This window comes from Eretmochelys imbricata, chromosome 21 (assembly GCF_965152235.1).
Source record: "Eretmochelys imbricata isolate rEreImb1 chromosome 21, rEreImb1.hap1, whole genome shotgun sequence".
Taxonomy (NCBI): Eukaryota; Metazoa; Chordata; order Testudines; family Cheloniidae; genus Eretmochelys; species Eretmochelys imbricata.
Window position 1 is genome coordinate 19190898 of NC_135592.1, and position 23977 is coordinate 19214874.

General features: G+C 45.6%; 1 pseudogene; it reads right to left on the reverse strand.

The window, feature by feature from the left end:
* Positions 1–1970: 1970 nt before the first annotated feature.
* LOC144278330 (E3 ubiquitin-protein ligase TRIM39-like) lies at positions 1971–22194 on the reverse strand (annotated as a pseudogene).
* Positions 22195–23977: the final 1783 nt, after the last annotated feature.

Sequence of the window (23977 nt, forward strand, 5' to 3'; positions counted from 1 at the left end):
ATCTGTTCCATGCTTGGTGAACTACTAAAAGGTGATAGAAAGTAATCTAGATTTTTCTACAGTTGTTTTAGTTGTTGTAATCAAGAGTTAATAACAAAGTCAGAATATACATTAAAATTTTAAACCTAACCAATGTCCCTTAAGTGAATTGACACAAGATGTGAGAACATTACTATGAGAGCCGAGCGAGTGTAATATTTATTTAATTCTCTTTTTTTATATTGGAATTAGACACAGTGCTCCTGTCAGCTAATTTCTAAGTAGCCCCTGGAATCATGGTTAAAATTGCACCCCCACCCTCCACCAAAATCTGAAATGGCGCCCCTGTGTTCCTGGGAAAAAAAAGCGGGCGGGCAGGGGGGTGTAATTCACCAGGCAGAAAATAACTTTATTTTAAATTGTGATTCATAGGAAATAAGCTGGATTTGAATACCTTGCGAGGGATCATTTAATAATCAGAACAGAAACCAGGAACAAAATTTGTACAAACTTTTTCAAGGCACTGAAATGGCTAAATTTCTCCAGGACTAAAGCATTAAAGGAATGAATTCTCTAAACAACAAATGACACCATCACTTTCAATGCAATCTACAAATCTCACTGTCAAACAGCTTAGTCATGTAAGACCAGTTCCTCAAAGGTTTTTAGGTGCCTCACTCCCATGGATTTAAATGGGAATTAGGTGCATAAATATGTCTGATTATCTGGGCCTTTTTCCTTCTCACTTCTATTCATTTTTTCCCCTTCAATTCCCAGGTTCCCCACTCCAGTCCCCATTGTCTTCTACCCGCTATTGCCTCAGAGTTCAAAAATGGTGAGCCAGGCCACCAGAAATCATGGGATTGCCCTAAAATTCAGGAGTATTTTAAAATATATATATTTTTAAAAAATCCTGGCTTGGGTCAAATGTTTGATTTTTTTACCTATTTCCTCCCCTGCCAAATGTTCCAGAGATCATTTCAGTTTGAAAATATGATGAATAAATACTCATATTAAATAAATTAATATAATAAATACTAATGCATAATATAATCAATAAAATACATATATTTGGCCCATCATGTATTAATATGTATAACGATCACAGTAATTAATGATCATTAATTCAATACTCCACCAATATCCCCAGCCCTCCCCTCTCCCTTTTGAGACCAGCTTTCTGAGATCTCCCTTCACCTCTCTCCCACTTCTCCCAGCCCCCTTTCCTCCGTAGCCCTGCTTCCTGGCAGCTGTCTCTAACTTTAGATTTTGGATAACCTAAGAAATGATTAATAAGAGTAATAACTTGGGATTTTAATTACAGATTAATTTGATAGCAAGTTGCCTATCACGGCTATTGGTGTAACTGCATCTCTGAGCTCTGTAAAGCCTCCATTGTATGAAACAATAAAACAAATATTGTTTTAGAAAATTGATTTGGAAAAATGTCTAAAGAATTCTTTTTAAAAAAGAAAGAACAACACATACAAAGAAATATATGTACAACAGAAATAAACTTTATTTACGAATGTGGAATGAATGTGGGAGGGGGAAAGCGCATTCATTTGCCTTTTAAAAACACATACACTGATCTTGTCTGTCACAGATCAGTGTATATGTGACTGTGATGTCTGTACTCTCCCGCAGGGTGGAGTGGCAGTGATAGGGCACCAGCCCCTGACACCATGTGCAGTGTGTGGGGGGACTGCCGCATCATGCTGGAATGCAGTTCTGAATGGGTTGCAGAGGGAGGCGAGCTCAAATGTGTTGCACTTGAAGGTCAGCCAGGCTCTTCAGCATGTCTGTTTGCTCCTTCAGAAGTGCCGTCATCTCCTGCTGCGTGTCACGCTCATTCTGCTGAGCTTTTCTCCTGTCCTCAATGTCCCTGTCCATTTTGTGCGAGACCATGACCTCCACGCCCTCTGCTCAATGTTCGCTGCTCCAGAGGCTTGCGTGATCTCTGCAAACATGTCATCCCGCATTCTCTTCCTTCACCTCCTTATCTGGTTCAGCTTCTCCACTGGTGTGGAGGGAGAGATGAAGGTTGCATTTTCAGCTGCAAAAGAAACAATGTACAGAGGCACTATTGTGAGTGCATAGTGAAGCTATAAGGCTATATTGAAATCACTCCCCTGAATCCATGCAAGTTTAAAGAAGTACCATCTCACTTTGGCCAGGTATTCATGGACAGCGCTGGCTTCCCAGCCATGGTGAGTAGAGCCCAGGCGGGGGAGGGGAGAGGGAGTAGGGGATGAGCTGGCACAAGACGGAAGCGGGGGGGCATACAGGCAGTAGTGTTTGCGGTTTGGGCAACTGAACTAAGTACAGGCATCGTTTCCCACAGGCAGCGGTGACTTTAGCTGATATCTCACTCCTGAGGGTAGCAGAGGTGGAAAGGGAACAGCTGCTGCACAGTCCTGGTCCATATGGTGCTAGCCTGGGTGCTGCAATAATGCCTTCTGAATTAATAGATGAATGGCGTAGGAAATTGTCCTACTGTGGCAGAAGAAATAAGGCAGCCCTTCCCAGAAACCTTCGGCAACAGACTGCAGATTACCGCCAGGAAAGTTTCCTTGAGATCTCTATGGAGGATTCCAGGACATCCCAGTGTGCATAACCAACTGGTTTGCAGGGTCCCCTTTGCCTAGCTGTGCCTGGCAATGAGAAGCAGACAGCCACTCTACCTCAACTGGGTATTTCACTATCTCTTGTAACACAACTAAAGAATAGTGAATGAGAAGATATGTTCCCACAATATCAATGCAAACTGCTTACTTACCAGACGTTCATTCCCTGATATTACGATTGCCCATGCTGGACTGCTCCAGGGTTACAAACAGCTCCTGGCTCGGCGTGACAATGGGTCGCTTGTTCGCCTGTGCCCCTTTCTCCTCCTCCTCTTTCTTGTCCAATACCTCATCCTCAGGGTTGCCTGCAGTGGCCACTGACTCCATCTCCTCCGATGTATCCAGGGAACCCTTGGCGGGGAAGTTGGGTCATCGCAGAGGATAGTATGCAGATCTTTGTAAAAGTGGCGTGTCTGCGGTGCTGCACGAGAGCAACTGGTTGCCTCCCTTGCCTTCCGGGATGTCTGCCGCAGCTCCTTGGCTGGGTGTCTCTCTCGTAGTCCTTCTCCCCCATTCCCCGAGCGATCTGCTCATTGATGTCCACATTTCTATGGCTGGATAGGAACTGTGTCTATACAGCCTCTTCCCCCCACAGACCCAGGAGATCCACCGTCTCCTACACTTAGCCCAGACAGGAGCACATTTGGACTGTGTAGCCAGCATGCTCAGCTGGGCAGTTTCTACGTGAGCTCTCCATGCCAAGCAAACAGGAAATGGAATTTCAAAAATTTCTGGTTCTTTAACGGGGAGGGGCTTGTTCCAGTGCACCTGGGAGCTGGGCAGCACAGTTCAAAATGGTGACCAGAGTGATCACAGTGGGGCATTGTGGGACACCTCCTGGAGGCCACTTAAGTCAACATAAGCAATGCAGTGTCTACAGTGTTGTCCTAACTACATCAGTTTAAGCACTACGTCTCTCACAGAGGTAGAGTTATTAAGTCAATGTAGCAGGTGAGTTACATCAGAGAGAGAAACTCTGGAGCGTAAACGCTGACATTATTAGGTCAACGTAAGCTTGTGACACACTATACCTTGGGGGAGAGCCCTGTAAGCCCCATATTCCTCATTTACATATAATTATGATATTTCATATAAAGCATGCCATGTGAGGTATTGTGGGAAAGGTTATGATCTGCTGAAACCCACTCTTCCATCTAAATATGTGTACCATTAATGTATATAAAATTATAAGAATAGTGTTGTGTTAGGGGGCTTATTCCTTCACCCACTTACTTCCCTGGTCCTTCTCTCATGAACAGAGAGCAACAATACCCGAAGTCCAAAGGTGCAAACAATTCGATGTTTATTGGGGTGAACTTCTAGCAAGCATGATTCCAGTTTCCTTCCTTAGTGTCCCCCTTCCCAGCTCTGACACCACAGAGCCTTACACGTGTGTCCCTGTTCCCATTTCCCCCTTTAGCAAAACATGATTCCAATTTCCTTACCCCCATTCCCTGTTCCCATTTCCCCCTTTAGCAAAACATGACTCCAATTTCCCCACCCCCATTCCCTGTTCCCATTTTCCCCCCCCACACACACACACTAACTTCCTGATTGACTGCAGACTATATAGTAAAACCTGAGTTCTGCTTAGCTATACCTTAACCAATCATTTTCCTGAAATTTAACTAACCAATCCTAACATATTGTAACATGATTATGTAAACAATTATATCCCACCACCTTAATTAGTTTACACCCAGCAAAATTAATTATACAGCAGGCAGAAACAATCACAGAACCAGACAGAGATTATACAGACAAACAATAGCAAAGTGGGAACTATAATGACAAAACAATACAGAAGTGAGGATTTCACATCCCAGCTATTGATAAGTGAGTTCTTGCCAGACAGGATGCTATCAAACTAAGTTTCCTTTTACATTTTCTAGGCACTTCCCTTTCTCTGGAGGTGATAGGCACTATCAGGACAGGATTGTATTCCTAACAGCGCAATAGCACCTTATTTCAATGTGACTAGTTTGGAATGTGAGGATGTGACCATTCACTTCCCAGCTTATGGCTGCCTCTGTTGCTTAGCCAAAGGCCTTAGCCTAAGCACAGGGCCTCAGACGGTCACAGTAAGAGAAGGCCCTTACACCGGCAGACAGTGATTTTGATTCTTTCTTTTATACCTCTATAACTAGCCAAGTGATAAGAATACACCTAAATTCTTAGAGTCTAGGCCTTTACAGACAGGCCTGAATATCTGCTGAAACCCACTGTTCCATCTAAATATGTGTACCATTAATGTATATAAAATTATAAGAATTGTGTTGTATGGTTTTCACTAAAATATGCTGTGGTTTTGGGAAGAGCCCAGATACTAGCTTTCTAGAGATAATGACAAGGGAGGTAACTAACCCCAGGGTGGGTGCTGAACAGACATCACCAGCACAGGAGTTACAATTCAATGACTCACTCACAGGTGACATACCTCACCCTGTGACTCAGCAATGTCCACCAGACATGCCTGGACTTGTGTTCTCCAAGCACATGGACTAAGGATATAAAACAGAACACAGTGGCCCCATGCTTCGCCTTTTATCCTCCACCAAACCTGTGCTGCAAGCAATAAGGACATTCAGAAGATTGAAGACTCTAACAGAGGAGATTGGCCCAGATTTCAAGAGTGAAACCTATGTACTATGAACTGCAATATTCAGTGGGGTGAGAAAAACTGCTTAATCTAGATGTTGCCCAGTCTAATTGGATTGAGAGTTTAGACTGCATACTTATATTTTATTTTATTTTATTTTGGTAGCCACTCTGACGTTTTGCCTATCACTTATAATCACTTAAAATCTATCTTTTCTAATCAATACACTTATTTTACTTTTCATCTTTACCAGTGAGTTTAAATGAAGTGCGTGGCAAATCTGCTCAGGTTTACAAAGGCTGGTTTATATCCACTTTCCATTGATGAAGTGGTGAACCAATTAATGAACTTGCACAGCTCGTCTTGAGAAGTGCAAGATGGTATATTCCTGAGGTATAAGGCTGGCAGCAGGGGGGATTCGGCTTGTGCCTTTCTCTGTGTGATTCATGAGTGGCTTTGGGAGCATTCATGCAATCTAGTTGCCCGGGGGGGCTCCACGTGTGGTTGTGCTGAGTGATAACAGTGCCTGCAGAGGTTTGCTGCTTTTCACTAGCAAAGCATTGTGAGAGACAGCCCAGGATGGAGAGATAAGAGGGCACAGTGGTCCCATGGCCCTAGGGTGCACCCCGGGGATCCCGTCAGAAAGCTGCCTTATGATGACCTAACTCTGTAATGTGGAACAGGCCTTAGTGTGCTTTACTTTCCCCCTCTCTCCTCACCCTCGCATCCAGTTTCAGTGACACAGTCTGACCCATGATTTCCAGAGTCCTCCCAGATCGTAGCAAATAGTGATAAAGGGGCTGCACAATGCCTGGGACAATGGGATTGGCTTCTCCATCTTGATCACCCCCTGCTCTCTATGGTTTGACAGTCCAGACCCCATGGAACTTCCAAAGTCAAAGAAATTGCACAGAAGAAAGTCTGCATAGAGACTGGTGCATCTGAGACTAGACAGGCTGATTTCAGGGTCCTCAGTGGGGTGTTCCCTCCATGTCTCAGTAACACAGTCTGAGCTGGGATCTGGCCCCCACCCAGAGACAGGGGTGGATTTTCTCTCCAGGGAAAGAGGCTGGCGGGAAAGTGAAGAGCGGGGCCTCATTATCAGCATCAAAAAATGTCACCTGGCCCCTTTCATAGTCCAGACAACCCCGGATCCTGCTGGGGACATGACTCAGGGTCAGGGGAGTCTCGGGGGAGGTGAGAGCTTGGTACCAATCCACCCACCACATCACAGCCCAGATCCCCCCCTCAGGATTACGTCTGATCCCTCCCTTCCTCCTCACAGACTCTCTGGCCACCCCCACAGCCCAGCACATCCCATCTTCCAGCTCCACCTCCCAGCAATGTCTCCCTGAGGTGAATCCTCATGTAGCTGGAGTGGGGATTCCTTCACCTGTCTCATTAAACTGTCAGAAACTGCTCAGCAGGGGCACAGTCTTTGGGGAGTTCCCAGCTCCCCCTTCCTTAGAGTCAAGCCAGAAGCTTTATCGTGCAGTACATATTTCAAGTTTCCTTTTAAGGCATAAATATTTTCCCCAACTCTTTGATGTTCCTCAAATCTTAAAGACATTTGAACAATTTTAATGAGCATTTAATGTGCCCCCTCTACTGCAGTCACAGAGGTTGAATGTGACAGTGAATGAGCAAAGCAGGACTTCAGTAAACTCATTGTTTGTGGTATTAAAAAATAACAGCTCTCTCTAAAGAAACACAAACAACTGTGACAATCTATGCGAGGTCTCAGGGCCTGGTAGTGGCCTGGCTACTACTTCTGTTCTCCTGCCAGTGTCCCCACTTCTAGCAAGGTCCCGGCCCTCTTTGGAGCTCCTGCACAGCGCACGGGCTTGGCAAAATAGAGAACGGCAAAGTCCTCAGGCCACTGGTTTACCCCAGCTGCAGAAGGGAGATCAGGGGCCAGACTGAGGGGGCCTGTGAGAGTCTGGGGCACGGCCACCTGGGACCAGGAAAGGGGAGTCAACCATGAAGGGAAGGAAGCACTGGCAGGAGATGCTTTTGGGGATGCAGGCAGTTGCACAGGTTGCTCTGTAACTGGCTATAATAAGAGGCTACTTCTTCAAGCTGCATCAGCTCGCTGAGATCCATTGAAGCCAGGGAACACACTCAGTGCCCCAGCTGAGAAACTGGCTCAGCGTCACTGCTGTTTCATCACACTGGCCATATTGTTGCAGCTGAGTAATGTGACCTACCTGTGTTGTTGTAAATTAGCTTCCCAGGCCCCGATGCTCCCTGGCAGCCATATGCAGTGTGCTAGCTATTTCATTAAGGAACAGATGGAAAACAAATTCTCAGCTCTGACAGCAAGGTGGGGGGAAGGGGGAGCTCAAACTTTTGCAAAGTTTGGACCCCATCTCAAAGTGACTGTCTCTAGCAGCAGCTCCCCTCCCCTTAACACACTGCAAATGCTGGTGAGGAAAAGAAATGTGAACAACACATGCCTTATATTTTAGTTGCCTTTGAATGTAAGTTACCTACTGGAAAGAAGAAGGAAGATCAGCACCATATGATGGGCAGAGCTCCCAAGTTACTAGATTGGTGTGTAACCTTTCTGCCAGGCTGAGTTGATAGCAGCAAGGGCCGGGTTCAGTACATAGGCGTTCCCTCTCAACAATGCAATGCAAAACTGGCTCGAGCCCCCACCCAGTGACCTGGGAAAATCTTACACACACCCCTGGGTGCCTCAAAGAGGCAATACTTCCCCTCTCACAAGCACAGAATCTCGGTGTAACAGAAAATCTTTAATAACAAGAGGTAAACGACATCAGCATTAAATAGGGAAACCACCACAACTGGGGTCCATAAACCAAACCATGAGCAAAGACTCACCCCAGCAAATTGGGCCATGTCCTTTCCCTTTGGTTCTTGAGTCCAGCAATCCAAAAATCACCCAAAGTCCCAAAAGTCCAACAAGTCAAAAGTCTCTGTCCCTGGTCAGTGCAGCCCCAGGGTTCAAAAGTTTATCTGCAAAGTTTTACACCCCAGTTTGAGTAGAAATGCGGGTGGGGTGGTTAAGGGGCACCTTACATGGTCAGAGGCCAACTGCCCCACCTCTCTGTCAGGTTCTGCTATAGCCTTCACTACGAGCCATCCTGCAAACTGCGCTGCTCTGCCATCCATTCTGCAATGTATCTTCAGCCCCCCCAACACAGCACCCAGCCATTCCAGCTCTTTATTGACTTAGCTTGTAATAGGAGAGCCTCAATGCTAGAGCACCATTGGCCCAAAGTGAATCCAACTCAGCAGCCTGTAACTAGACTCCTAATAGAATCAAAATTACCTCTGATAGTCTACAGTGACAAGAAGGTGTAATTAGTGGTTCAGACCCCTAAAAACAGACCCACACCACCTAGTACAAATATCTAGCCCCAACCTCTTTCAAGCTACTGGCTTTTGGAATCCATGTCCCTTGTCTAGCGAGTGCTACTTAGTTGATGGTGAGTCCCTCCATCATAAAATAGTTCCACTGTCCTTGATTCATATAATCAGGGTAACAACACTTTATTCTTTCTGCCCCAATAATAGAGAAACTGGGGATCCCAGAGCAGCCAAAGTGACCATTTGGGCTGCTGTGGGCTCATGCTAGGCGGGATGGGTGTGCCTATGCAAACAGAAAAGGAGTACTTGTGGCACCTTAGAGACTAACCAATTTATTTGAGCATAAGCTTTCGTGAGCTATAGCTCACTTCATCGGATGCAACTCACGAAAAGCTTATGCTCAAATAAATTGGTTAGTCTCTAAGGTGCCACAAGTACTCCTTTTCTTTTTGCGAATACAGACTAACACGCCGGTTACTCTGAAACCTATGCAAACAAGATCAGCGCCTGAAGTTCTTTTCCACAACTTGCCACAATTCACCACCAGATGTCAGGGTAGAGCTTAGCCTGACTCTGCTTACAGATGGAATGTTCATCAGTTGTGCTGATTTTGGCTGCTTGTTCTGTTGCTCCAAAGAAGATAGCAGCCTATCACAGACGCAAGGGAAAGAGAGACATTTGTCCAGTAGCTGATGGCAAAGTGCAGCAAACTAAGAGCTAGCAACCAATGAGTTCAAATATCACCTCTCCTTTTTGTTGTTTGCATTTCCATGCACATCACAACCCATATCCCTAATGACACACCACATCCCCTACCCTGGAAAGCAGGCAAGTATTAGACACTTTCTCCCTCAATTTACTGAGAGGCTGCACAAGGTCACTTCAGGTGGAACTGGGAAGAAAACGTAGCTCTCCACTATAGAAAGCCAAGATGCTAGCCACTCACTTCTACTGCTCTTCAGGATCAATGCCTGTAATAGATATGATTTGGTAATCTATCGCTATCCCACACTCAAGCCAGGAAGAGAACCTCCTGGCAAAGTGTGTGTGTCAAGGCCCATTCCAGTGCTTGGTCCTCAGCAAGAATAGCAATTCCTCCTGAAGGTCAAGTGGTGGAGGTGTGTGCTGGGGACAGGAGTGGCCATAGCACCAGCCCTGTTGCCGTGGAAGTGGGGATTGTGTGGTTCTCTTTGATACATATTTTAATTTCCTTTTTTAATAGTTTATTTAATTCACACAATAGTTAAAACCATTATAATCTGTTGAATCTGGTATATTGTGCCATAAAATTCAAGTGTTCCATATTGCCAAGATCTATCACGCCTTTTGATTGCTGATGTCAGCCACTGGCAGGTTTGGGGGTTGAGAGGTGAAGTGATCAAATCAGCTCTCTGCAGAGCATAGATGAACAATTCCTGATGTATATATTTATATAAAGCACATGACCCAGAGTGCAGGTGGGATAGCAGCACAAGACCCAGGCTATCAACGGAGTCTCTCTCTCACACACACACACACACACACACACACAGATGTGGGGTAACACAATCAGCTTGGGGGAAAGGGAGAATCCCTTCACTGCCTTCAAAAATCACAGCTGGGTAATTAAAGGGAAATACACAAGGAGAATGGTTTATATGTTTCATTTAAGCGAATGTCAGGCTTAAAAGGAACTGAGAGGGATCTTTCATAAACAGAACCCACTGTAAAAACATACAAAATTTGAAGACGCGTTGTTCTGAAAGGCACTACAGCAAAAATAATGTCCATGAACTATGGGGTGGAATGAATGAGTTGCAATCTCACTTTTGGTAACATTTTATAGATCTCCCTCTCCCTCTCACATTCCCTTTCATTCTTCTTTTTAGAATCAGCAGATCATAAAACTATAGGGATGGAAGGGACCTCAAGAAGTCATCAAGTCAAGTCCAGCCACCAGCACTGTAGCAGGACCAAATAAACCTAGACAGTCACGGACAGCTGTTTGTCCGATTTGTTTTTAAAAGCTCCAATAATAGGGATTCCACGGTTTTCCTTGGAAGCCTATTCCACAGCTTAAATACCCTTATAGTTCAATAGTTTTTCCTAATATCTAACTGTGATGGGGTCCCCGGGGTACAACCTGGAACTGGGGTACCACTGTGCCCTCTTAACTCTCCAGCCTGGGCTATCTCTCAGAATCCTTTGTTAGTGACAAGCAGCAAACTCCTCCAGACACTGTTATCACTCAGCACAACAGTACGTGGAGCCACACACCCAGCTAGAATGCATGAGTGATTTGTGAGTGGCTTTGGGAGCATTCATGCCTTGCACCTCAGAGCTGTACCATCATGCCCTGGTCAGAACCTGACCAGTATACATTTATTACCCAGTCTGCCCCTCTCTCAATGTGGAGATGACATACACAAGCCTTTGTAAGCTGAGCTGAGATTTCCCAAGCACTTCAACTGAAACACAGTGTTTTAGGGAAAATATAAAACAAGTTTATTGTCTACAGAAAGATAGATTTTTAAGTGATTATAAGTGGTGGGCATAAAAGGTCAGAGATAGTTACCAAAGAAAATAAAAGATAAGCATGCAATCTAAATCTTAAACCTTACTACTCTCAGCAGTATTAAGATCAAGCAATTTTCTCACCCCACTGGATGTTACAATTCATAATACACAGGCCTCTCTCTCAAGCCTGAGACTAGTCTCCTCAGCTGAGTCTTTCTGTCTTCCCAGCATTCTTGTTGCTTCCAGCGTAGGTGAGGGAGAAGAAAGGGAAAAGCACGATACTACTGTCTCCTATTTTATATCCTTAGTCCATGTGCCTAGAAGACACTTGCCCAGACATTTTCTGGTGGGTTTTGCTGAGTCACAGGGTTGAGCAATCCCCCTGGTGTGGTCTTTTGCGACTGAGTCATAGAGTTGAGCAGTCCCCATTGTGTGGTGCTTGTGAAACTGTCATTGAATTGTATATCCCTTGATTACAACTCCCCTGGTGATTAATGGTCGTTGAACTCCCTCCTGGGTGGAGATCATCACCCTTGTAATAGAGACTCTCAAATTTGCAATGTATTTCAGTAACAAACATAAAGCAGGTTTCAGAGTAACAGCCCTGTTAGTCTGTATTCGCAAAAAGAAAAGGAGTACTTGTGGCACCTTAGAGACTAACAAATTTATTTGAGCATGAGCTTTCGTGAGCTACAGCTCACCTCATCGGATGCATACCGTGGAAACTGCAGCAGACTTTATATAAATATAAATTTGCAATGTATTTCAGTAACAAACATAAAGCAAAATTTCATAACTTCATGCACGCTAATGATATACATATTTCGACAGAACAATGGGCTTCAGCAGATCATAATCTTTCATATGATATCTTACATGGCATGCTTTGTATTAAATATCCCAACCATATATGGATGATGAATATGGGGGTACAGGGTGCTAATTTGAGGTACGTGTCACATTAACCTAAATCTCCCTTGCTGCAGATTAAGCCCATTACTACTTTTCTTTTATTTCATCCAGTTTGGCACATCATTTTCTCTAGCAGACATTTTCCATCACTGCTTCTCTGTCTCCCTCTAACACTCCTCTGTTCCCTATCACAGATCATTCCAACTTGGTTTCCCAGTTCTCTCGCTTGAGTTTATCACTTCCCCTTGTGCTGCCCCCTGAGCATTTTCCTTCTCAGGATTGTTTTGCTTTCACTCTTTCCATTTCAGTTTCCCTCCACTTGCCCAGGCTTCACTGTTTACTCTCGTTTTAATTGATTTTTTTCTTTCATGATTTTTCTCCCTTCTGGTCAAATATGTGCCATATGTGCCTTTCCACTCCACACAGCCAGCTCATCTTCATCCAGATGATGTCACTCCCCTATTATATGCTCCTTTTCCCTGGGGTCCTGGAGGTCACACTCTCCAGTCACTGGGTCTCCTTCTCCTAGGATCCCTGCTGGTGCAGAGCCTCCTGCTTCTCCTCATGTTTCCCTGCCACCCCCACATCTCCCTGTCCCCCAGCCCAGCTAGTAATTTGCCCCCAGCCTCCAAATCAATTCTGCCCTCAATCCTATATCAATTCTGATCCCTGAAGCCCCACATCTGCCCCTTCCCCTCAGAGCCCCTCTGCTCCTCCTGCAGCTCCAGGGTTTTCCCTCTCTTCTTATTCATGGAGGGAAGGGGCAGGAGATTTGAGGGCTCATATGGATGTTGTGGGTTTGGTAAAGAGGGGTCATCCAGGGTCATAGAGATGAGCCTAGCCAGATGGGAGTCCTCCAGGGTCATAGAAACTAGGACGACTGTTGAAAGAGAAGCCAATTTTTTCATTCCCAGTGAGCTATACCCCCTCCCCCCACAGGTCTCAGTGACACAGTCTGACACAGTATCCCCAGAGTCCTCCCAGATCATGGAGGACAGTGACAAACAGGCTGCACAATCCCTGGAACAATGAGATTGACTTCTCCATCTCAGTCAATCCCAGCTGCCTATGGTTTGACAGACCAGACCCCCAGAACCTCCAGGGCAGTAGAGACTACACAGTAGAAAGTCTGGAAGCAGACAAGAGTCCTCCAGGGTCATAGAGTCTGGTGTCTGAGGCTAGAGAGACTGATCTGAGGGTCCCCAGTGAGGTATTTCCCATGTATCTCAGTGACACAGCCTGAGCTGGGATCCTGCCCCCCACCCAGAGCCACAGGCGGATTTTCTCCCCAGCAAAAGAAGTCAGTGGGAAAGTGAAGATTGGGGCCTCATTGCCAGCACTGAAAAATGTCACCTGCCCTTGTTCATAGTCCAGAGAAACCCAGATCATCTGGGGTACCTTGCACAGGGATAGGTGGGTAACAGGGGAGGTTAAAGCCTGGTACTGACCCACCCACCGCTGCACAGCCCAGATCCCTTCCTCAGGGTTCTGGATGAGATGTCCCTTCCTCCTCACAGACTCTCTGGCAACCCCCACAGCCCAGCATCCCTTATCCCACACCTCCACCTCCCAGGCATGTCTCCCCGAGGTGTATCCCTCACAGCTCAGCACACAGGGATCAGTGTCAAATCTCTCCTGGGTTACTGGGCAGATCCTCACACGTGAATCCACATCTCATATTTTTCTGATCTTCAGACAGCATAAGGATGGGATGAGCCATGTCTGGATCCAGAGTCACATTTTCTGGGGAGAGAAAGAATCAGAGCATTAGAGGCAGAGCTCAGCCCTGGGGGAGACTGGGACCATTTCTCACACTCCCAACAGCCTTGTTCTGGCTGGGACAGTCCTGGGTCCCAGGGAGCTGCCTCTGTCCTGGGCGCCTGAGACTGAGCAGAGGGGTCACTGCAGTTTCTCATTCTGTTTAATGGGAGCCACTCATTACTTTCATGTGTTTTATAGAGGCTTCAGGTCCCTGATTCCCCTGCTGGGGCCGCTCCATTCCCAGCTGCAGAGACACAGAAAGGATTTGTGCAGGAAATGGCCTAACTTGATTATCATGCACATTGTGTAAAGAGTTGTCACTTTGGATGGGCTATCACCAGCAGGAGAGTGAATTTGTGTGGGGGGGTGGAGGGTGAGAAAACCTGGATTTGTGCTGGAAATGGCCTAACCTGAAGATTACTTTAGATAAGCTATTACCAGCAGGACAGTGGGGTGGGAGGAGGTATTGTTTCATATTCTCTGTGTATATATAAAGTCTGCTGCAGTTTCCACGGTATGCATCTGATGAAGTGAGCTGTAGCTCACGAAAGCTCATGCTCAAATAAATTGGTTAGTCTCTAAGGTGCCACAAGTACTCCTTTTCTTTTTGCAAATACAGACTAACACGGCTGTTACTCTGAAACAGAAAGGAAGGTTTCAGAAGCTTTTAGTGAGGAGGGAGCAGAGGAGGCAGGTACCAGCTCTAAACCCCAGAGGGAAGCTCCCTCCCCTAAATGCAGCCTCCACTCCCAGGCTGAGGAATAGAAAGGAAGGTTCAGCATTGGGGAATGCTTTAAGACCAGAGAGTAGGAGGTGGCATTGGGAGGGGTAGCCCCATCTTCAGCTCCGAGAGAAGGGAGGCGGTGCCACCATCTGAGGCAGAGCATCTCCCCAATCCATGAAGCAGGGAGCAGCTCTAATGGCAGAGCACCATCCTGCCCAAAGGAAACGTAGGATGTTGGAGAAGAGTGATGGGCGAGACCCGCCTCTGGCAGGGTAAAGGAGAGGGATGTGTCAGCCCTCAGGGGAGAGAGCTCTGTCCTCATTCCTCTCAATTTAATATTGAAAGGGCCTGTCAATGTCTATGAAAACCCCGGGGTCAGAATTAAGGGTGTTTGGATGTTGGTCAGTGACTGTTTCTATTCACTGGTGTGCGCATGAATTGAGCACTAAGGTTGTTGTCAGGATTGTTTGTGTGACTTCAGCTTGGGATCTCCTTAGTAGTGAATGTTTTCTTTTTTAGGGCTGTGAGTGTCATGGTCTGTGTTGGTTTGGCTGGTAACTGTAGCTTCAAATTAATGAAATGTTTTCATGTGAATTTTCTCCTTCTTTAAAAGATAATGTCCACCTGCAATCTCACCATGTCTGTGTGCCCCATCTCCAGTTCAGATGGCAGAGTGTCTGAAGAGGAAAAGGATAAAAGAGAGGTGAGATTTCATGCTGTCATATTTATAACAGCATTCTCATTTGTAACTAATATAACTGTCTTTTAATTATGGTTGAGCCCTGAAGTACCCATGGAGTCGGCACTTATGCTCACAAGCACCCTACGAGATACAATCTGTAAGAAATATTTACTTTCCCCTCATCATCTCCTCCCACCCTCTACATCCCAGCTGGTTTGTCTCATTCACCTATTGCATTTTGTCAGACCCTAGACCCAGATCCTGCAAAGACCTTAGTGTCAATGTAACTGTACACACTTTGGTCTCTTTGACATTAATAGGATGTTAAGGATTTGCAGGGTCAGAGCTCTGAATTGTGAGCTCTTTGGGTCTATTTATTCAGTGTCAATGAAGTGCTCAGCACAACAGGGCCTTTGTCCTCCATAGACAGGAATACAAATAATAGTAAGTTTTTTTATGTATGTGGAAATTCAAGCTGGGAAGGGTCGGCTCAATGGATCAGATTCCCCCTGAACTGGCAAAGGGATAGAGGGGGGCAGTTTGTGACTCCCCTATTCAGTGGCTGCTTGGCACAGGCTAGGGAAGTCCTGAGATCCGGCCAGAGTAAACACCCCTGTTTCTGTGACCCCCAGGGACTTTGCAAGTTTTGTAGTTAGGAGAGAGAAACTCTCAGGGACCCAAAATTAGGCCATTTTGCTAAATTTGGGCCTTAAGGTTGTCACCTTCGGTAAGTCATGAATTAATGTGAGATGTCCTGATGCTTGGGCCCTGCTACACCTGCTCAATAGCTCTACTCTCCACCTTTCATTCAATAGATATGTACAGTATTTTAAATCAAGAACACATCTCCTCCCACAGACTCAGAGGTTCATCCCAATTTCCTCTCCTAGATCCTTTCTCAGTGCCTTTGAATTTCCTCAGAGTCTCCGTTAGAACAATAGTTTTCTGGGAGAAATCACTGAGTCTCTTTTCTTGTTCAGGGAAAGTCTCCACAGGCTGCTGGAACTTCCTCTTTTCATAGCTGGAGAGAAACCATTTCACTTTGTGTTATTTCCTTTAGTGACTCATTATAATTCCTTGTTAGTGAACGTTGCTGCTCTAATGGGCTTGAAGTTAGAATTCCTCTACTTCTCCCAGCCTCAAAGTAGGTGCAACACAGGCCATGGCAGTGTAACATTTTGCTTAAAGGTCCCATTAATATTCTTCAACTCTGGCCTGGAGAGACAAGCTCTGGGGATAAAAGGGGAAGTGAGTCTCCATGGACAATTCACTCCTTGGCCTCCACGCTATGATGGACAGGAAGTTCCCATGCCAACTTCCCCCTCCCAAGCTCATTGCACATAGTTCTCCAAACAGTCCTCAGGTGGGAAAGACTCTTCATCACTGCTGATCTGGGTTGGATTGCAGTGTCCCAGCAGTGAAAGGCTCACATTTCACCCACATAATCCTGAGGCAGCCAGTCCCCCAGGGATGTGACATCTCTAAGAAATACTTTAGGTTAATCTTTCCCACTGAATGGATAATTCCAGAGTCTTCTCTAAAAAAGGTCAGTGTGACACCACCAGGCCAGCTCAGGTCAAAGCCATAGGCCAATTCACTTCTGTGTGAATATCAAAGAAATGTTAAGTGTACTAATTCGTTTGAGTATTAATCTAGTTCAAAGGAAATGTGAATGATATTGTCTTCACTCATCTGTAACCTGTTCTCTGCTATCTCATACATAATGCATATTGTTAGGTAATAGCACGTAACAATCCATTAGTTTTCATGAAGTTTACGCATCAGGTAAATTCTCATCTTGATGCTAACACACACTTTTGATCTAGGGTCAATTAAGTACAGGGACATACATAACATAATATCTCTGTAATTTAATTGCCCATCAGACAGGATTGGGGCCTTGGAACGGGAAATGAAGAAGCATGCTGACTTCAAGCATGGGTCATTGCATTCGACAATGGAAATCTTCAGGCTCAGACTGCATTTAGTCAACAAAGGAAAAATGCACACTGTGATGAAAACACTTGGATGATTGCTTTCTGTGGAAAGAAGCTATAAATACTGATTCCAGGGAATGATCCTGTATCTCTGAACTGTTTTAGATTCGAAGAGGGTGGAATACTGAGCGAGTGGAAGGAGGTCCCCAAAGTGATTTTGAGTATCCCTGAGAGACTTTTGGAAAACTAGCAGACTACTACATCTCTGCTGTCATCTTGGAGTTATACACTTTGACTCACCTGTTAATGTATTTTACCTGCTTAAACCTCTCAATAAGTCTCAGTTCTTTTTCTTAGCTAATAAATCTTTAGTTAGTTTACTAGTGAATTTACTTCAGCGTTGTCTTTGGTGAGATCCAGAGTACAAATTTGACCAGGGTAAGTGACTGACCCTTTGTGGTTGGGAGTAACCTAATGTGATGTGATATTTGGTATAGTGACCAATATCACAAAGCCCAGTTTGTCTGGGTGGCAAGAAGGGCTGGAGATCCTAAGGGGACTGTCTTTGACTCCATGGTAAGACTGATACAGTGATCCAGGAGTGCATGTTCGTTACTGGTTCGGTGAAATCTAATTATAGAATATACCACCAGTTTAGGGTGTCTGCCCTGTTTTCTGGCATCTGACCTGAATTTGGCATTCACAGTTGTAAGCCATTCCAGACAGCAAGTGAGAACATCAGGATTAAATTCATTAGAGAGATTTGTATCCAAAGTGTGAACCTGCCCCACACATTTTGCCTGGAGAGAAGTGGTGTTAACATGGCTTCCAAGTCCTTTCCCAGCATGTGAAGTGGGTGTGGGAGTGAGAAAGAGCCATGTACCTGCTCAAGATACTTCTGACATCCTAGAGGGGAAAGAGAGAGAAAAATAATCTGAGACCCACTTGAAACACACTGAGGATTGCATGGAAGGGATTTTGCAAATCTTGAAAAAAGAAGCTCTGGTCTGGCCCCAGAACCATGGATTATCTCAGCTAATGGGGCTTTTCCATCTCTCATATCTATATATCTCTAATTGGTCATAGAAAAATTGTAATGCACATTTCAGGAATTCACTGACAGCTGGACTCCAGTGCTCACAATTTGGGCACGGTCCTGTCCCTGTGGTGGGATCTGGGGTATTTCTTACTCTTTCTCACCTGCAGGAATTTGCTTACTGGCTTCTGATACTTCCCCTCCATCTCACTGATCAGCTCACTGAGACGGGAAATCTCCTCTGAGAGTTTGGTGATATTTTCATTCTGTATCTTCACAATCTCCTTGTCCAGCTTTTCCAGCTCGGCCAGCAGAAGTCAATCTTGTTCCTCCAGGAACTGCCGCAGTTTCTGAAATTCAGATACAATCTTCTGCCTCTCTGTTTCTGTCTGTTTCTGTAAGAAAATAGGGAAAGGGCTTGTTTGGGACGTGAATGGAGCCTGGGGTCCTTTCATGGAGTGCTGAGTGTGCAGGAGGGAGAATTTCTTTGCACATTCTAAGACATCTAACACTTGCCTGTGACCTGTGGTTAGTAGAAAGAGGATTTTCTCACACCTTCCCATTTGGCCCCTATATCTCTTAAAGGGATATTCTCATGCCTGACATGGTTAGGATATCATGTTACCAGTGGCCTTTAAAAATGCAGATCCAAGGCAGCTGGAGGCAAGACTCAGCACTAGATCTGGGTGACATTTTTTGCACTAAACTTTTTTGGAGGGAAAAGGCAGATTCATTGACTCTGAAATATTTAATGAATTCCTCTCAATGTCACCCACATTTTTTGGATGGATAAATAAAGAAATAAATAAGCAGATAAATAAATAAATAAATCCTGAAAAAAATCAAGAAAATGTTTTGATTATTCAATTTGAAATTAGTTTTTGCTTCAAAAAGTCCTTCTTCGTGGTCAAAATTGAAACAAAACACTGCCCAAGAAAAAATGGAACACTGATTTGCTGCACTTTGTTTAATTATTTTAGGTTTGACCATTTTTTTCCCAATTTCCAGTCAATGAAAAGTTTTGTTGTTTATTCAGCTCTACACAGAACTACGTTGACACAGATGTATGGAAAGAAAAAATGAATCAATTGAACAAAAAGTGCAGACAGGCACAGAACTGTGCATTGGATACATTCAGATCATTTTGGCAAGATTTTTGTCAAAGCCACAAAAGGTGGACAAGAATTCATTACCAGAAATGAAAGCTTAGAATCTGAAGATGGAGAAGAGGATTTTTCAGGCCTTCTGTTTGGAGGTGAGTGCACACATACGCACAGAGCATCCGTGGTAATGGAGTAGTAGATAAAAGCCAACATTTCCTAAGGCCACAAGGGAATCTGCCTACAAACCAACCTCGCACCCCATGTCAATGCAGGTTAATAACAACAGGAGCCTACCAGATACTCCTGGCTTTTCTTCTCTCTACTCAATTTAAATCCCTGGAAATTTTCTCTCTCTTCCCTCAGAATCTTCAAATAGAGCTGGATTTTATCCTGAATCAACAGAAATGATTTGGGTGGTTTGATTTTTATTTTTAGGGGTGAAGGTGCATCTCAGTATAACCCCTCATGGAAATTCAGAATCCCAAGGAGAAACTTAATGTAACCCTTCTGCTCGTCAGAGTTGGCAGCAACAAGGGCCGGGTTCAATATCTACGGGATCCATTCCAATAACACAATGCAAACCGGCTCGAGCCCCCACCCAGTGACCTGGGACAAATATATACCACCCCCGCTGGGCGCCTCCAAGAGGCAATACTTCCCCTCTCGCAAGCACATAGTCTGAGTGTAGCAAAAGCCTTTTAATAACAGAGAGAAACAATGTGGCATTATGTTGGGGAAACACCACCAACAGGATTCATAACACAACCCATGAAGAAAAAAAACCCACCCCAAGCAAATTGGGGCATGCCCTTTTCCCCTTGGTTCTTGAGTCCAGCAACCCCAAATCACCCAAAGTCCCAAAAGTCCAATGCCCCAAAAGTCTCTGTCCCTGGTCAGGGTAGCCCCAGAGTTCGAAAGTTTATCTGCGGAGCTTTACCTCCCAACCTGGGTGGAGACGGGACGGGGGTTAAGAGGCACCTGACATGATCTGAAGCTGACCGCCCCACAGCTCCATAGGCCTTCGCTCCGCTCTGCCAGCCGCCCCACGAACTCCTTCGCTCAGCTCCGCTCAGCTCAGCTCCGCCAGCCGCCCCACCAACTCCTTCGCTCAGCTGCACTCCGCTCTGCTCCGCCAGCCAGCCGCCCCACGAACTCCTTCGCTCAGCTCCACGGCCCACAAGCAGCTCCTGCCATCCACAAACTGCTCCACATCAAACTGCTCCACAATATATCTTCAGGCTCCCCCACTACTTAACACAACACTCAGTGATTTCAGCTCTTAGGTAAATTCAGCTTGTAGTAGGGTAACCCCAGTGCTGGTGCCCTGTCAGCCCAAAGTGAGCTCACCAGCCTTTTACTAGACTTCTAATGAAATCAAAATTAGCTCTGATATTTCACAGTCAAGAGAGAAGGAAGTGCAATTAGCATGTAAGGCCCTCACCAAGGGGCCCATACCACAAAGTATTAATACTTGTCCCCAGTCTCTCTCCAGTCACACAGTTTTGGAACCCATGACCCTTGCCTAGCGAGTGCTACTTAGTTGATGGTGAATCCCTCCATCATAACAAAAGGCCACGTACAGTTCCAAGCACAGTTCCCATAATCAGGGTAATAACAATTTATTCTTCCTGCCCCAATAACAGAGACACTGGGGATCCCACAGCAGCCAAAGTGACCATTTGGGCAGCTATGGTCTCATTCTAGGCGTGGTGGGTGTGCCTATGCAAATGAGATCGGCCCCTGAAGTTCTTTTCCACAACTTGCCACACCTCACCACCAGATGTCAGGGTGGAGCTCATCCTGACACTGCTTACATTAATCTCCTTACTGGCTTCAGACTTTTCTCAAAGAGTCTTCCCCTTCTAACAGACTTCATCACTGCTAGGAGCTGCTAGGGCCACAACAGCATAGTCTCATGGTTCAGGCACTGGTGTGGGCCTTGAGAGACCTTGGTCCTATTGCCCACCCAGTCACTCTCCTGCTGGGTGACCTTAGGCAATTAACTTCCCCACTCTGGCCCTCCATTTCCTATCCCACTCTGCATTTTTCTTCTCAGATTACCCATACATTAGATTATCCCTGCTCAGAGCAGGGATTATCCCTCACACTGTTTTGTGCAGGTTCCAGCAAAATCAAGGTCAAATCTCATCTGGGTTCTGTAGTGGCTACTGGCATGCAAATAACAACAATGATGCTAAATGCTAAGATACAAATCAGCAATGACAACATCAGCTTTTTAACTTGATATTCTCCAGTCTGAAGGCAACAGTCTCACATAGACAGGCCTGCAGGTGATTTAAACCTCACTGATCATTTAACAGCTTCTGTTCCATAGAGAGTTCCCTTAGTTCACCAGTGGGAGCTGGGTTTGAAAAGGATTCTGCTTCTCAGGTAAAACTTTCCCACATTAGAAATTTTTCAAGTCTTAATTGTTTGCCCTTCCTGCCACCCAGCTGTCTCATTTATTGTTTATAGCATCTCCCATACAATGAAGGCCTTACAGAGTTGAACAATGCAGTCACACCTCTGACAGGCAACTTCCACCTGGCATAAAAATCCAAAGCTGTTACTCATTGAACTTGACAGCAATTCCCTACCTTGTACTCCTGGTTATCCTCCCTTATGGGAACCACAGTGTGAGCTCGGTGAGTCCGGGACAGATGGCAAACCACACAGATGGGGGTTTGATCCTCTTCACAGAACAGTGTCAGAGCTTTCTGGTGTTCCACACACACTCCTGATCCCTTCGCTGCCTGGACACCCAGCCATTTGGCTATTTCTAGGACATTGGCCAGCTGCCTGTTTGGCCTGAGGTTTCTCTGTTGCACAGCTTGTCTGCACTTAGGGCAGGTGATGCCTGTGTCTGATTCTCCCCAGCACTGGGTGGTGCAGGCTTGGCAGAAATTGTGCCCACACTCCAGAGTGACAGGTTCTGTGAAATACTCCAGACAGATGGGACAAGTAGCTTCATCCTGGAGACTTTCCACAGAGCTCCCTGCAGCCATGGCTCCCTCTGGACAGTGTAACAGGGTAAGGTTCACTTTCCCGAGCTCAGAAACAAGCCCCCCCTGTAGCAGCACCTGGGTGTTTCCCTTCCTGGAACTGACTCCTGCTGTTTGCTGAGCTGGAGCGAGCCCCCTGGTAACATTACAGCCCTGGGGCTCTTGTGAAAACAATACCACTAGGCTGGGCTGTGGTCCTGCAACCAGCTCCCTCTTCCTGGCAGCCAGGTCCAGGCAGTGAGACAGGAGGCGAGCCACCCCTTCCCCAGCCAGGCTCTGTACACAAAGGCAGCAAACCAGAGTAGCCACCCTCAAACGTGAGAAGCATCTCTGTCCTGCCCCCTCTGCTCCACATTTGGGCCTGGCTGCCAGGGAGAGAAGCTGAGTGAGCCAGAAAAATGCCAGGGGGAGGTGCAGCAGGAGAAGGAAAGGTCTCCCACACCCAGTCGGTAACTTTGGCAGGGAGAGCGTGGCAGCACTGGGCTGGGCAAAGGGTGGGAGGATTGCTGGGGAGGGCACTGGGAAAAGGTTCCCTCTGCTCAGCCTGAGTTAGGGTCATTGCCCGCTGTGAGAGGTTGTCACTCCCCGGGGTGTAGTCTGGGAGTGGTTGGAACTGCTGTGCCTCCTAACAATTCAGCTGAGTTGTCCTTTCTCACACTGCTCTACTGGTGATACACAGCCAGCCCCTCCAGGCCCTGTTATCACCCAACATGACAGCGGGTGACGCCACACACCTAACTGAGTTACCTCAGTGCTTTACCTAAGCCACGCAAGGACAAACAGGAGACAACCTCCATTTTCCCAGCTCCCCAGCCTTGCACCCCTGTTGGAGTATGAGCCCAGAATTATATCATCTTGCACTGCACAGGATCTGTACAATGCAAGCTCATTAATTAATTCTCTCCCCCCTCGATGTGGGGAAGATGTGCAACAGCCTTTGTTTACCAAGCAGAGATTTTCCCAAACACCTCACTTAAAGACACACTAGTAAAGGTTTAACATCCCTGTGGTGGGGAAAACACTACAGCAGCCCAACACCATAGCATTTAATTTCAGAAAGGGGAACTACACAAAAATGAGGAGGTTAGTGAAACAGAAATTAAAAGGTACAGCGCCAAAAGTGAAATCCCTGCAACCTGCATGGAAACATTTTAAAGACACCATAATGGAGGCTCAACTTAAATGTATACCCCAAATTAAAAAACATAGTAAGAGAACCAGAAAAGTGTCACTGTGGTTACACAACAAAGTAAAAGAAGCAGTGAAAGGCAAAAAGGCATCCTTTAAAAAATGGAAGTTAAATCCTAATGAGGAGACTAGAAAGGAGCATAAACTCTGACAAATGAAGTGTAAAAATATAATTAGAAAGGCCAAAAAAGAATTTGAAGAACAGCCATCCAAAGAGTCAAAAACTAAGAGCAAAAAAATTTTTAAGGACATCCGAAGCAGGAATCCTGCTAAACAACCAGTGGGGCCATTGGACAATCGAGATGCTAAAGGAGCACTCAAGGATGATGAGGCCATTGTGGAGAAACTAAATGAATTTTTTGCATCAGTCTTCATGGCTGAGAATGTGAGGGGGATTCCCAAACCAGAGCCATACTTTTTAGGGGTCTAAATTAGCTGTTACCACTCAAGAAAGAATTCTTGGAGTCATTGTGGATGGTTCTCTGAAAACATCCACTCAATGTGCAGTGGCAGTCAAAAAAGCAAACAGAATGTTGGGAATCATTAAGAAAGGGATAGATAAAAAGACACAAAATATCATATTGCCTCTATATAAATC